The sequence below is a fragment of the Microtus ochrogaster genome, unplaced genomic scaffold (genome assembly GCF_000317375.1).
Source record: "Microtus ochrogaster isolate Prairie Vole_2 unplaced genomic scaffold, MicOch1.0 UNK60, whole genome shotgun sequence".
Taxonomy (NCBI): Eukaryota; Metazoa; Chordata; class Mammalia; order Rodentia; family Cricetidae; genus Microtus; species Microtus ochrogaster.
The window spans coordinates 1,810,520-1,822,556 of record NW_004949158.1 but is presented as its reverse complement, the minus strand read 5'-3'; positions in this window follow the sequence as shown (position 1 = coordinate 1,822,556).

Below are 12,037 nucleotides of genomic sequence, written 5' to 3'. Positions count from 1 at the left end.
GGCAGGTTTCCCACTCCAAAGGCCTCTTTTTTTTTTTTTTTTTTTTTTTTTTTTTGCCAGCTTAGACCTCCAGCCTGCAGAACAGCAGCCTGTTGTAAGGAGCTCCGTAAACATTTGCAGATCTGTGGTTTTCTCCATCCCTGAAACCTGGGCATGAACCTCCCTCAGAATTTAGGATACTGGCTGTGCTTGAAATGCCAGGAGAAGCCGTCTGGTCTCTTGACAAGGACCTAGTCCTCTTGGGGCTACAGAATTGGCAACCCGTGCTTTCCTTTTACTGGGTACCCATTTCTCCTGCTTATCACCTGCTTAACACCTCTGTGAGTCTAACATGCCACACTCCTTACAAACTTCTCTTCCTTTTTAAAGATTTGTTATTATTTATGTGGGTCTCGCATGCGTGTAGGTGTCCCCAGAAGCCAACAGAAGGCACAGATCCCCCACCCCGAAGTTGGTGTTTACAGGTGACTGTGATCCACCCTCTCTCAGGGCTAGAAATAGAAGCTTGGACTTCTAGAGGAGCAGCAAACACTCTTAATCCCTGAGTCATCTCTCCAGCTCCACAAAACTCCCTTCTATGGCCACCTGTGAAGTAGCCAAGACATAAGAGTGATTACCCCATTGTGCAGACGAAGAATACACTGTTAGCAAGGTCTGCACGCGCTCCATCCACTCTGCAGATGGACATGGCAGGAAGATAAGTGATAACCATACTCTGTACAGATACCACACGAGGACTTCAGATGAATCAGAGATACGTGTGTTGCTTCATGGCTCCTGGGGACTTTGGAACACAAGTACAATCAAACTCTGAAGCCCTTCCATGATGTTGGGCCATTGCAAGACTGAGGTTCATGTTATTCAAGAGTGTGGACGAGCCCCCTCTCTCCTCTTCGTTTTCTCTCTATTGCTTCTTCTTCCCTTGTTTCTGAGAAACTAGCTCTTCTTGGGGGCAGAGCAGGAAGCCATAGCAGGGAAATGAACTGATTTTCTATTTCTTCCCTTTTTAAGGGTCTAAGAGATAGAGAATAAAGCCTGTTGCCATGGTTATATAAACATGGGTAAATATCCCTGGCCTGAGGATGGGGGGCTGGGGGACATGATTCAGTTTTGCTGAAGAGGAATCAGATGGTTCAGCCTACACCCTCCCACCTCCTGAAACTCAGTCTAGAGAGAAAATGTGGCTCTCTTAAATATAAAGGGATCAGAGGTTTTGAGACCGGCTGTCGGCATCCTTCTTAAAGACATCTAGAGCTGAAATGGAATTCTCAGGAAGCATGTGAGCATTTGCTAGTGGGGATAAGTGGTCTGTAGATTTCCTGAAGGTGGGGGTGCACCTCCTGGAACTGGGCCCAAATGTGTCAATCACTTGGGATTTGCACTCAGATTAGTGAGGGAGATCTCGCTCCCACTGCCAGAGCCTGAAGGTCCTGGCACCTATAGATGAGCTTCAAGGGAGAGGTAGAGCCAGCTGTGCCCCAACAGAGCTCATCCTGCACTAAACAATGGAAATCCTGCCATCTTCCTGGCTTCAGATCCTGTGGCCCCACCTGAAAGGTTCCCGCCCATCAAGTCCTGGCTTAGCTATGGAGGAGGTGGTTCCCAACTTCTCATTTCCACCGGCGACAGAGGAGCTGGGAGATACATGGCCACACATGTTCTAGAAACCTCAGCATAATAGCGTCCTCCCAAAGGGTGGAGCCGTGTTCCTGTTGCCCTCATTCCTCACCTCCTGTGGCTGCAGAGACCATTAGTCCCCTCCCCCCCTCATAGGCCTCTGGAGCATCAACAGGAAAGGCTGACCTTAGAGATAAACATGTGTTGTTGGAATGTGTTCAGATACCACTCCAGAATGACGACCCAGGGTCTGTTTGAACACACTGGGGAGGGGTAGGCTAGACAGAGACTCCACTCTATTTGGAAGGGGATAACTCCTGGCTAGCATGGCATCTTCCTCTGTTGACTGGAGATGAAGGGCTGGCCTCTTGTTGCCAGGAAGGTCAAAGGGAGTAAAGCAGCTTCTACAGTGGGGAAGCCTCTGGGATCTAGAATAAAACATCACTCTGAGTTTGAATAAAAGGGGCTTTATGACTTGGTAGAAGATTCAAAGGCACTGGACACAAAGCTCCATGAGAAAACTTTAAAGATTTGGTTTATTGTGTTTATTATTTGAGTGTGTCTGTGTGTGAGTATGTGCCTGAGGAATTCAGAGTCTTCAGATCTCCCAAAGCTAAGGTTACAGGGGCTCAGAAGTTTGACACGAAGAAGAACAGCCATCACTCTTAACTGCTGAGCCATCTCTCCAGTCCCAGTGCTCTGTAAGTTGAATAGTGTTCTCCTTGTTTGCCATTATTTACTTATGTAATGGAAGACTGAGTTCGTTTATCTTCGTATTTTGAACGTAGAAAGGCATGAGGGTGGGAGCATGGGGCAGCTAGTCACACTGCATACCAGTCAGGAAGCAGAGGACAGTAATTCGTTCTCTCCAGTGACGGGCAGAAAGTCGTACCCTGCACCTACAGCTACACAGAAGAAATAAGGGGTGTGCCCTAAGGTAGCACTTCACTAAAATGGTGAGACCCACTCAAGGAGATAGTCCTGGTAGGTCCTTGTCCATGGAACTTTCATGGCTGATCCCCTGGTACTGATAGACATCACCATATCCATACTTTAGATTCCTCACGGCTACTTGACTATAAGATCGGGAGATCAGTCATGCAGGTGCTAATTCTTATGGGAGAGGAATGGAAGGGAGGTGTTGGAGGAAGAAAAGGTAGCATTTTGAATAAGCATGTATACATGGCTTCCCAGCTCTCTTACCTCAACAATTTAGTGAGATTTATTGTTGTTGTGATTATTATTATCATTATTTGAGAGAGAATCTTGTTTTGTTGCCCTGGTAGGATTCCTTACATAGCCCAGGCAACAATTCTCCTGCCTCTGCCTCTAAAATGTTGAGATTACAGTCATGCTTAGCTCATTGGGAATGTAAAATATAAGTTAGTGTAAATAACACATGTTTAATTTGCGGGCTGATTGTCATGATCTGGAATTACTGGTAGCTGCGGGCTTGGTGCTTACAATGCCTAAGCTATGGTTTCTTCACTCCTTAGGGAACAAATATTTCTATTTTGTCAACTTTTTTGTTGTTAGAATCCCAACTACAAAGAATACCTAAAGAATGTTAGAAAAAATGAGGCATGTTGGTTAAGGGAAATACTTATGGTATTTGTGCAAACCAATGTTGGTAGATGTCTATTGTACCAAGAAGGCTAGTGGCTTGCTTTCTGGACCCTCCTGAGGACATTCTACAATGTCTACCTCTCTAGAGGCACAACACTGGCTTCTCTGTAATCTTACCAGGCCCTGGAACTCAGGGTAAAAGCTATTTTCCTACCTACTACTTGGCCCCTTCCACCAGCTGTAAGCAAGCACCAGGGGTTGCCAGCCTGTCAGGGAGAGACTTGTTAGCAAGTGATTAAGGGAGGTTATCTGCTCCTCCTGAGGCTGTGAGGTAAGCAGAAAATGAGGTCAGTTCTCAGGTTTGGCCTCTACCAAGCTGGCTCCTCAGTCTCTTCTGGTATTTTGTAGGGGCCAAGGAACTGAGCTAATCACTTGTCAACTTGGAGCGGAGTAGAGATTTCAACCAGGACACCCTGAAAGGAAGCAGAGCCAAGGATGACAGCTGACAGGCAGAACTCTCTTCTGAGTCTCCAGTGACTACCATCAGCAATGGTCTGTACCAAGAGACTCGGGTTCCCAGATAGGAAAGGCAGGCAGCCAAGAAATAGCGTCACACTTTACAAATGGCTGTGCACACCAAAGCACTGGAGCTGAGCACACACAGGAGTTGAACGCTGGGGAGTTTGACAGCCTCCTCCTCCCCAGCATCGGGCAGGCTTCCTTTGCTGTGATCATTCCCCCATGAATCATCATCCGTAGAAATGAAGGAGGCAATGGAGGGTGAGTAATGAATTCCCCCAAATGGTTTTTTTGGGTCTCTGCGTGGAGAGTTTTGAAAACAACTTGCATTTGAGATTTCCGATGTACAACATAGAATTTTGGAGCCACAGAGGACCTTGTAGGAAAATCAAGGCTTGTGACTCCATGGGAAGGCTGGAAAAGATGATAACCAAAACTTGAATCTCTAGTCTGCCAATGGAAAGAGTCCTGACATGGCATGCACGGAGCCTCCCTCATATCAGGCCCATATTTATTTATTTTTTTGAAACTAGGGATGTGGATCTTCAGTTCTCCTTTCTTCAGAGGAGAGAGGGAAAACATGAGACAGTGGCACCTGCCGCAGGGGATGCTAGATCCACCCAGCGTCACTCCAGAATCTACCTTCTCAGTCATTAGGCTCATTGTGTGGCCTTGAACCAATAAGATAACGTCTTTGGGTCTCAGGCTTGTGCTCTATGATTGCTACAGGTTTAAACACTCTTAACAGTCTGAATTTCCTGCCTAAGTGTATTATTATTTTGCAAGCCAGGAAAGCAAGATACAGAGTGTTGTGACCTGCCCGAGGTTACCAAGATGCTAATGATAGAATAGGAATCATGCCCAATGGACTGCAACCACTGACCCCCCAGACAAGACCTCCTCCCCTTCCGTCTCCCCTCTAGAGTAGCTATTCACAACCTGTGGGTCAAGACCCCTTGGGAGGTCACGTATCAGATATTTACATTACAAGTCATAACAGTAGCAAACTTATAGTTATGAAGTACCGATGAGAATACTTTTACGATTGGGGGTCACCACAATAAGAGGCCCTGTATTAAAGGGTCACAGCATTAGAAGGTTGAGAACCACTGTTCTAAAGGAATCCAAATCCTTTCCTTAGAAGTGCCCTAGTCAATGTTTTCAGCTATACTGGAGATGCTGGGGTTGAGTGTTGTAGTAATAAGAGCGGTGGGGCTGTGTCCCCAGCACCCTGCTGCCCGCAAGGCTAGCTTTACCTGAAATAATTACACGGACACTGTATTCTTTTAAACACTGTTTGGCTCTTTAGCTCTAGCCCTTACTGGCTAATTCTGATATCCCGATCAACCCATCTCTAATAATCTGTGAGCACCGGTCTTACCGGGAAGATTCTAGCCTACATCCATCCTGGGTCGGAGCTTCATCACGTGTGCCTCAGAGAGCAGAGCTCTCGCCTCTGCCCGCAAGAGTGGAGCATCGTGTCTCTCTGAGGCGTCTGCCCCCGAGAGGAGAGCTGTCGAATCTGAGCTCACTTCCTCTTCCTCCCAGCATTCTGTTCTGTTTACTCCTCCCACCTATGTTTTAACCTATCAGGGCAAGCAGCTTCTTTATTTAATTAACCAATGGCCTTTCTCCATCAGAGTGTAGCCAATCATAACACTAAGGCGGAGTTTAAAAGGCCAGTGGTTTTTGTCTAGTATCCCCTGTCTGTGTACTGTTAGCCTTTTCCAGGGCAGGAGTGGTGACGTGGGGAATGAGGTCAATGTAGGCCTGTCATGGCACACACACACACACTCCCCTTGATGACGTTTTCAGTTGTTTGTCTTCTGTGGTGGTTAGTTGTTTGTTTGTTTGTTTGTTTTGTTAACTTGACACAAGCTTAGGTCCTCTGGGAAGAAGGAAACTTCAGTTGAGAAAATGCCCACATGAGACTGGCCTGTAGGTAAATCTGTGAGGCATTTACTCTATTAATGGCTGATGTGGGAAGGCCTAGGCCCCTGTGGACCATGACACCCCAGGGCAGGTGGTCCTGGGCTGTATAAGCAAGAAGGCTGAGCAAGCCATGAAGAGCAAGCCAGTAAGCCGTGTTCCTCTGTGGCCTCTGCTTCCATTCCTGCCTCTAGGTTCCTGCCTTGCGTTTCTGCCCTGACTTCCTTCTATGAAGGGATGCAAACTGAGAGTCAAATAAATACATTCTTTCCTCCTGAGGTGCTTTTGGTTGTGATTTTTTTTTTTTTATCACAGCAACAGAAAACAACCTAGGACCTCTTCTCTGAGCACATCTGCCACCTCCACTCTGTCTGCAGGCTGCTCGTTAACTAGCCTGCAGCCTGGGGTGTGTAATGAGCATGCCTGGGAGACAAGGTGTGACAAGATCCCAGCTGTGCCCACTGATTGGTGTTCGCTATCTTTGGCAGAATCCCCAGCCCCGTGTGCTCCCTATGGAAGAAGAGACTGAGAGAGGCCATGTGTCAACAGCGTCATTGGTGTGTACCTGACATGAGAACCAGGGCATGCGGATGAGGAATGGCTCTGCTCACAGTGGTACTCTGTCCCTGTGCATGCGCGAGAGCGTATGCGTGGCTCAGACACCCAAGGAGCTCACACCTCCTGGCGAGTGGAAAATGAGCTTTGGCAGGTGAGGAACTGGGTGACAGGTGAGGAAGCCAGCGGGGTATCGGTGTTGTCCGCCTACTCTCGCCGTTTGCTGGGGCTGCTAACAATATCTTCCCACCTTGCCTCCTGCCCTTAATTACAATTAGAGTGAGTGGAAATGACACGGAAGGGCTTGGGCGTGTGGGCAAGGGACAGGAGCATGTTGGAATGGCCTCCTGATCTTTGGAAACTAGCCATGTGTTTTGCAGGTAGGCTGCGCAAGGCCGTTTGGGAATTGGCATTTTCCTGATGGCCCGGTATGCAGGCTGCGCAGCTTACATTCTAGTGGGTGGAAGAAAAGGCCAATCTCTAGGGACTAAATCCTAGGAAATCCTGCCATATGGTGGAAAGCTAGAGGCGGTGTGTGCCAGGACTAGGAAGCAAGAAGTCTGGGTTCCTGGGTTGACTGTAGGTCAGCTCCCTAGTCTTTACTGCCTCAGTTTCTTTAGCAGCAGCGTGAAGCTAGCCCTCCTATTACTGCTTGCCTGTCATGGAGGGAAAGTACACGAAGGCCCTTAGAAATGTCACAAGATGCGTTCTAAATGTGTGTGAGGCCTCAGTGCCAGGGGAATTTGCCAGGCTTCCTGGGAGGCAGCAGTCTGCCTCTGCATCAGTTTCCACATCCTGGGCTCAGACAGATCCTTCAGCAGGGCACAGCCACAAATCCCATCACCTCCCTACAGTCAGCAAATAAGGGAAAGGACCGGCTGATGCTCTGCCTCTGTCTGATCTTCTTACCAGCGCCCTCCCCACCCCAGCTGAGGCGATGATCCTGCCGCCTCCCTCCTCTTCTCGGAGCTGTCAGTTTAATTTAACAAGGTTGCAGGAGAGGATTGATTTGATCAAGTCAGTTGCTGTATCTATCCCACTCAGAGGTCCCTCAGTGTCACCACCGAGGCTCAGATTAGACAGTGACAATTATTTCCTTTCTGGCTATTGCCTCCCCCCCTCCCCCTTTCCCTGGAGGGAGCAAGGGGGCAGACCAATCTCCTGGGACCTAAGAATAGATGCAGGAGGATCAGAGGAGGCAAACAGGCTCTGGCCGCAGAAAGCCCCTCTCCGCGCCTTACATGGCCTTGTTTAAGGCTGAGCAGAAACCCAGAGGGTGGGGAGAGAGCAAACCGTGAGTGGTGCTGCCTTGCAAAGGCTCAGGGCAGCCTAAGGACAGAGCTCTGCCTTCTCTGATGGAAATGTCTCCCTGACAGAGGGCAGGCGGAGGTGGAAGGGTGGGTAGGTGGCTGGGTGCTCTACCCCACCCCACCCCAGTGCAAGCATTTGTGTCCAGGCTCTCAGCCTGGATTCTGGGACCTCTGAGGGTGGAAGACAATGGCAGGAGCAAGGTGAGGCTCCATCCATCCTGGTTTCCGGGGCTCTGTTCTTTGCGAGAAAGTAGGAGTGACAGCAGGAGCTGCTGCTAGGGCTTCCAGGAATACTTGAGTGTGAAGTAAGTGGTGTGGTGGTAGTGGTCATGCTGGTGTGTGGGGGTGTGTGGGGGTGGTGTGTGTGTGCTGGTGATGGTGGTAGTGGCTGGAGGGCCAGTAAAGAAGGGGAGAAAGCTGTCTCTGGTCCAGAAAGTTTAGAATTCCACAATGAATCTTTCATGACTTGTAACCCTTTCATTTCTCCCTCTTTCTAGGCTGTAGGTGCTAAGGGCCTCTTACTCTCTTGAGCAGCTCACAGAAGAAAAGCAAAGGGCTCTTGAGCAGAGTCTTCACCGAGGATTGTGAAATCCCTTTTCCTTTGCTCATCTGTGTCATACTCTTCCATAGGCCCAGCAACCGACGGGTGCACCAGTTTTTGGGCCCTCTCCGGGGACCCTCCAAGCCACTTATCTCTCACTCCGATATCCAGCAGACCTCACCATGCCTTGGAGGCAACTATGATCAGTAGAAAGGCTTCCTGACAGCTCCAGAGAGAATCCCTTCCGATGCATATTCAATTGAGCACATTTCATAGAGGGTGACAGCCGCTTTATCAATTAAATTCCACATCCCCGGCTTTAGAGACACCACAAATCTCCCTACCTAATAAATCACAGGCCCCCGGTTATTGTTAAATGTCCCGTCAGTCTCTAATAAACTCCCTGCCAAAAGGGACAGGTTATTTATTATCCTGCTTGGACAAGAATGAATTGGGCCCCTTTCTCAGAAGAAGAGCAAACACACCGCCTTCCTCTCTAAAGATTGGGGCAGTGGTGTTAAATGGGGCAATCAATCAACTCGGGCCCTGAGCAGAGGGGAATCTGGTCAGAGTATACGCGGGAGGACGGCCGAGGGCTCTGATCCCAAAGCCAGCCCTGCAGATTCTCATAGCCAGAGGTGGTTGTTCAAACTGCAGGGGCTTAGACGTCTGGTGCAGATCGCCCATACCCAGTTCCATTCTGAGGAAGTACTTGAAAAGTCCATTGATGTGGTCGTGGGACATTTGTAAAAAAGGTTATTCTCCTCGTTCGGAAAGGACAATCAGGATCGAGTCGGGTGTCTGATAAATTTGAGGCAAGGTTGTGTTCCTTTACTGCGCATGAACTGGAGAATGGGACAGAGGAAGTGGGAAAGTCTGGGGACAGAAGCCAGCGGAGGTTCAGGGTGAGCAGCACACAGCTAGTGCTGGAGCTGAGAAAGCAAGACCCAGGAGCCGGCAGGTCTGCAAGCCGGGTGCAAAGAGCGCCTTGCCATCATCTGCCTCAGTAGATATGAAGCTTAGCGATGCGCCCAGGTTTGCAAATTAAGTTCTAGCTCCTCCAGCTTCCGGCGAATCGAGTCCCATTTCTATTTCCAACCGTGTTTCTCTTCACTGTTATATAACACGGCTCTCTTTGGAAGAGCATGACAAGCTCATTGTATATTCCTCGCGGTGACAAACGAGGCATTCCTTAACCTGGAGCCAATACATCCCTCTAGCCTCATTTTCCAGAACGGCTGCCATCCCAGCCTCCGTTCACAGTGGAGGACTTACCTTCTCTAAGCTTCTAAAGTTCCTGATGCTTCCACGCCCCTTCACAGACTGTTCTATCACCCAGAATAGCTTCCTGAGACTTGTCTGCCTGCTAAGGTCTCCTGCCGCCCCCACTGCCTGAGGAGTTGCGGGGAGAAGCTGCATGCTGAACCAGAAGTAGAGAATATCAGCCTCACTTCTCCTGGGGACACCAGTTTCAGCTCCAGGTACTGACACTGCCCCCTGAGTGCTGGGCTCGGGAAAGGAAGACATCCAACATGCAGTTTTCCTCTGAGTTTCAGGCACCCTTTAAACACTTTGACTTGGTGTAAAGGACGAGAAGAAAGAGAGCTGTTGCTCTCTGAATCCCCAAAGCTGTTTCCCTCAGTTTCCCAGAACTTCTCACTCCCACATGACAACCCCACTTTGAGCAAGGAAGGACCTAAAAAATGTCAGTACCGCTCAGGATGTTACACCAGCTTGGGCTGCTTGCATAGCTCATACTTGATCGCTTTTTCCCAGCTGGGCTGCCAGCTTTTTTAGGGCAGGCAGAAGAGGTAGGAGTCTGGGCTCTGGTTGGCTTCAGGAGCTCTGGGACCCTGAACAGGTTCTCTTCTGAGGAGTTATCAGAGGGCAGTGGCTGTTTCCCATTGCTCTCGAAAGTCTCTGTGGGTAACGAAGCCTGACCTCCAGCTTATCTCTCTTACCTCCTCAAAGCTCACTCTCTTAGAGTTTGACTGGGAAATGTCCTCAGTAGGTCCCCAGCGTGTGGTGCAGTTTTGGGAAGGTGGAGGACATGAAGCCTGGATAAGGATATAGGCCACTGAGAGTGGGCCTTGAGGATTATGGCTCAGTCCTCCTTCGGGTCCTACTGTCTGCTTTCTGATTTGCCAAGGTGTGAATAAACCGTGCAGCAACAGCTCCCGAAGCCACAGACTGCCCTGTTCCAGCCATTCCATCTGCCATGCTTTCTGGGCCACGACGGGAGGCACCCGCCGAATTTACGAACCAGATAAATCTCTCCTCATGGAAGCCGCTTCTGTCAGGTGTTTTGCCACAGCAATGAGAAAAGCAGCCAATGCTCTCCCTCCACTTTCACTCTAAGAAGTTCTAGAATGTGCTATGGCATCTGGAGAGATGGCTCAGTGGTTAAAATGCTGACAGCTCTTATTGAAGACTCAGATTCGATTCCCAGAACCCACACAGCAGCTCACAGTTGTCTGTGACTCCAGTTCCCGGGTATCTGACACTCTTTTCTGGCTCCTTGGGCACCAGGAACACAAACTATTTCACAGACACTCATGAAGGCAAAACAGCCATTCACAAAAAAAAAAAAAAAAAAGAAAGAAAGAAATGTGCTTTGGTCTTCTGCATCTTAAGGCCTCTGGTTTCTCTTTCTGCAATAAGAGCAACAACTTCTATGCAGCCTCCAGAGTTTTCTAAGATTTCACTAACTCTGGGAAGATATGGAAGCCTTTTAATTGCGTCATCTGTAATTCCCTCCTCCTTCTGTAGTAATAGACCTCCTTTGGTAGCCTGTAGTTCAAGTTAAATGGGCATCGGTTGTTTAGAAGAATAGTATACTTCCAATGGACCCAGCAAGATGACTCAGTTAGTAAAGGTGCTTGCTGCCAAGGCTGATGATCTGAATCCAATTTCCAGGACCCACGTGATGAAGGGAAAGAACCGATTCATACAGATAGAGTTTCCAGATTTCCTTAAAGATAGGCAGGACTCTACGGGTTAAGTTCTGATTAGTGAAATGCCATGTAGGAGTGTAGCTACTTTTTGAGAACATTCTTTTTAAAAGGAGGGCTTCTGGGGCTAGAGAAATGGCTCAGCAGTTAAAAGCACTTGTTCTTGCAAAGGCCCTAGATTCGAGTCCCAGCACCTCCATGGTGGTTCACAACCACCGTTACTCCAGTTCCAGGACTATGGACACACAAGGCACATCCACACACATGCAAACAGAACAATCATAATCATAAAACAAAACAAACAATGCAAGGGGACACCTGGCGTGATGACCTCTGCTCTTCCTATTTCTGTGTTGACACTTCCTTCATCCTAATGTCTGGAATGAAGACGCGATGGTTGGAGCTAGAGCAACCATTTGGCTAGCAGGATGGAAGCTCTGGAGCATGTGAACTTGTGGTCTTAAGCTACTGTGTCACTTTTACCCCAGACTTCTCCATTAGGGCAAAATGAACTTCCCAGAGAACTAGATTTCTAACTTGGAGTCTCATTTTCAATCAGTCCTAACTTTGACCCCTAGGTCTTTGCTAATTCTTCACATCTGCATTAGCGGGATATCCTTGACGTCCAGAGTACTCTGTGCTTTACACTGAAAGAGGCCACTTTTTTGTGCTTGAGGTCAGTGACTTCCATTGTTTTCTTCTATTTTTTATTTATTTTACATGCCAAACACAGTTTCCCCTCCCTCCTCTCCTCCCATCCCCTGACCACCTCCCTCCTACTCCACCCCCACCCCGACACCCCGTTCACTTCTCTGTCTCCATTCAGAATGAGTAAGGCCTCCCATGGGAGTCAACAAAGCATGATATATATCAAGTTGAGGCAGGACCAGGCTCCTCCCCCTTGCATCAAGGCTGGGCAAGGCATCCCACCTTAGGGAATAGGTTTCAAAGAGCCAGCGCATGTGGCAGGGAACAGGTCCTGGTCCCAGGGCTAGGGGCCCTACAGAAGACCAAGCTACACAACTGTCACACACATGCAGAGGGCCTAT